Source organism: Neofelis nebulosa, chromosome 1 (genome assembly GCF_028018385.1).
Source record: "Neofelis nebulosa isolate mNeoNeb1 chromosome 1, mNeoNeb1.pri, whole genome shotgun sequence".
Taxonomy (NCBI): domain Eukaryota; kingdom Metazoa; phylum Chordata; class Mammalia; order Carnivora; family Felidae; genus Neofelis; species Neofelis nebulosa.
Window position 1 is genome coordinate 204,712,077 of NC_080782.1, and position 3,862 is coordinate 204,715,938.

General features: G+C 32.9%; 1 non-coding gene across 1 annotated transcript; it reads right to left on the reverse strand.

Moving 5' to 3' along the window:
* Positions 1 to 352: 352 nt before the first annotated feature.
* LOC131489766 (U6 spliceosomal RNA) lies at positions 353 to 456 on the reverse strand. Its single transcript, XR_009250728.1, has one exon. It is a non-coding gene; the product is annotated as a U6 spliceosomal RNA (small nuclear RNA).
* Between the last annotated feature and the right edge of the window lie 3,406 nt (positions 457 to 3,862).

Sequence of the window (3,862 nt, forward strand, 5' to 3'; positions counted from 1 at the left end):
AGAGTTAGAGAAGCCTCCTTTACTGCACTGGGGTGTGCTGGAGGCTGCCTTTGGGTGTGAGACCTGCCTGAGCAATTCTAACCGCATTGTCACTCTTCCTCTCTGACAATGTGCTGCATGCAGCACTATTCTTGGTAGGGTGCAACTCTAGCTTCTGAAAGCTTTTTGTTGTTGTTGTTGTTTTTTGCTTCCCTTTCAACTACAACCAGAGAGTGAGGCATTGGTTCCCTTCTCAAGAATCTACCTCACATAGATTCCTCAGATCATCCTCCCACCAGCTCTTAGACTAGGGAAGGGATTACTCCAAAATCAGTTTGCATACCTCTCCTGTCCTTTGTCTACATCATACCCTCTACGCACCTGATCCTTCATGAGTCTGCGTGTCATCCTGACACAGGGACCATGCTAATATCTGCACCTTTCCAATTTTAGTATGTGTGCTGGTGAAGCAAGCACTGGACCTAATCCTTCACGTTGTAGTATGTAACAGGTGTATCCAAGCTTTTGGAATTGCCTTAACTACACCCTAACCCTATCTTTAAAGTTTTTACTTTTAATAATCTCAGCTTTTTTTGATATAAAACATACATTTTCAAATAAATACATAAGTTAAATGGTTGGATTATACAATGTTAAATGTTGCCTTATAATTATTTTCTCCACATTGGATTTGAAAAATAATCTATAAAGAAAATCCACTGACTTTTTTATTCTATGGGTATTCTTCCAAACTTTGACATAATGCATGCCATGGACTTACTAGCATCAAGGACTGTTGGGAATAAAATGCCTAAAAAATTGTCTTTTAAATTTTTAAATTTGGTTGCAGTGCTTAAAGAAGTAACTCTGGATTGAAGAGCAGAGAATAAGCAACAGTAAATGTATTTACTTAATTATTTAGCACAACACATATTGATCTGAAGAGACCATTTTAAGTACTGGTATTGGAAACTAGAAATATAACAAAATACAATTAGTAATATAACTAGAAATATGAACAAACATTAAAACAAGTAAGAATCCTCCCCCACAAGTAGCTTTCAACTTAATAAAACCTGAATTAAAGAACGTTGACTCTTTATGTCACTGAGAAGTCATTACTGTTAACTTCTAAAGGTCTTATGTAACTTTGAAACATGTTTTTGACCATACTTAAAGGAGGCAGATCTGTTTCAAAGTCATTGTTGTATTATTTTTCTCCATGTAGAAATATGTATTTCAAATAGAAAACCAGGCCTTGATCAGTTTTAACTCCCTAATAAGATTGTATAGATATGCCATGATACAATGTGTGAATATAATTTATACATAACTTTTATTTATAATAGGGACTGCATATAGCCCAGTATATGAAAATCTATAACAGTATTACAGGAGAAGCTCAGACAATTTAGAACTAACTTTCAAGTTTTTCAGTCATGAATAAAATATAGTCATAAGAGAAATAAAAAGCTACCTATTGAATTATGTCACCATCATGCTATGAAAGTATGTATGTCTAAGAAAAAATTATGGAGAAAATATAAATTATATGATTTTTTACCTTGTATCATATAGAAATAGAAATGGTACATTAAATGATAAAATGTGTCTTATTTTACAAGTTTTGAATCATAGCAAATATGAATAAAAATTAAATCATATCAGTAAAAATACTCTTATCTAAACAGCCTTGAGGTATCTTTTTTAATTTTACAAACATATGTGTTTCTAAATACTGTCATGTATTGCAAATATTAAGCAATTTTCTAATAAGCTTTCATTATTTACTTTGAAAACAGCTTATATTCCATTCAATTTAGAAAAAAACAAACTGAAATTTACCTCATTGCAAAGTTTAAAATATTTGATTTAATGCCAACCAGTTGCTGTATTTCAAAGCCTAATTTCAAAAGTGGGTATTGAGAGGAGGAATCAAACATAAACTGTGTATTTTGCTAATGGTGCAAACTGGTCTGAATGAACAGACAGGCTGGAAATAGAAAAGTCGATGAGGTAATCAATAAACTCAAAGAAGGATGAAATAGAGGATATACAAGTCCCATGATTAGTAAGCAGACAAGAATTCATAGCAGCATCCCCCCACAAAATACAATCTATTTCTCTAATATTTGGTGAAGGAATTAATCTGGAAACTGAACATAAATTCAGGCTCTCAATCTAAAAGGTACATTATTGAGAAAATGGAATTAAATACGTAATCATATTTAAAAATTGTGTCCAGGTGCAGGATGTTACTTGAATTCATAATTATTATTTTTATTATTTAAAAAATATATGCTATTTTATAAATACTTCAAATAATTTAGCACTTTGAAAATCTCTACTCCTCGTGCTCAATTAAGCTTTAAAATAAAAACTGTTAAATATTCTTTCTATATGGCACCACTGTGATTTTCCTTCTCATAACTTTACAGTTATAGATTTTTGAATTTAACAAAGAACAAAAAGGAGTCAAACATAAAGCCAAAAAATGTGGGAGACCATTTCTAACGAGTTTAATATATTTTGATTAAACACTATATATATATATATATATATATATATATATATATATATATATATTAAATCTATTCTTAAGATGACCAGCATCATATAAACATTATTTTGCCCACTAAAATACATTTGAGTTGAGATCACATATATATGCAAATTTATATGCAAAACAGAAAATAATAACAGTAAAGTCATAAAATCTAATTATGTCTAAATCACATGGCTCTATTATTACAGACATTTCTGTATCTTTGCCCACTTAACTGTCTCTTTCTTGCTCTTTCTACAGATTTATTCCTTCAAAAAAAGAATCAGAAATGATTGATGACTAAAGAATATTTAGTTCTACAAATAAATGTATTTCATCTGAATGTCAGTCCTGGAAAGAATTAGCAATGGGGGGGATTCCTATTCCACACATTCATACTTCTCTCTCTGTAACACACCACCCTAGGAAGTGTTTCAAGCCTCATCTTTTTTTCCATCTTTGCCTCTTTTCCTAATCAAAATATATTTAGAGGAAATTATATTTTTATCAGTCTTTTATGCATAAATATACAGTGTGTCGAGGTTACATGTAATAGCCTGTCAGTCTGCTTAAAAAGATAAAAATCCATTCAGTAGTACACAGGTGGGAGATACACTGTCGTGTGGAAGTTTTTTATTAGCACCAACTTACTCTATCAGTGCACAACTTCCCTGCTAAAATGAGGTTCTATAATCAAAGTGTCCACTATTGTAGTAGACAGTGCTTTTGCCTCTCTAGCAATTGCTCCCCCTGCTTCGTTTCTACCAAATACTCATTTTACGTCTGTCTCTTCTGAATTCCATAGAACTAAATAGATCTGGGGAACTTCCCTCAGTCCCCTGCTCCTGACTCCAATAGGGGTAAGTGCAGTTAATTTAGCCATTTGGTGCACAGAGCAGGTGAACGAGAAATGACTAGTTTGAAGGGAAAGACTCTTATTCCATGCTTGAGAAAAAAAAAAGGTTTTCACTTTCTCTGGGTGTGAACCAGGACCCAAAGTGTTTCAGTGTCTCTGTCTGATATCTTATGGCAATGAGGGAAAGACATGCATTGATTAAATATCCAGAGAGAAAGAAAAAAACAAACAAAAAACCTGGATGGTCTTCCTATCTACCGCTATGTCAAATAATACACTATTTTACTTATTGTTTACATTTTTAAAGTTTGATTTAGAGTTTCCGTTACCTGCAGCAAATAGCAAGAGCCATGATGGCCCCTGAAATGCAAACCTTTAACATCCCCCTTTTAAGTTAGCAACTTAGTTCCAAAGGATTCAGTATAGGGGTGCCTGGGTGGCTCAGTCGGTTAAGTGTCCGACTTCAGCTCAGGTCACGATCT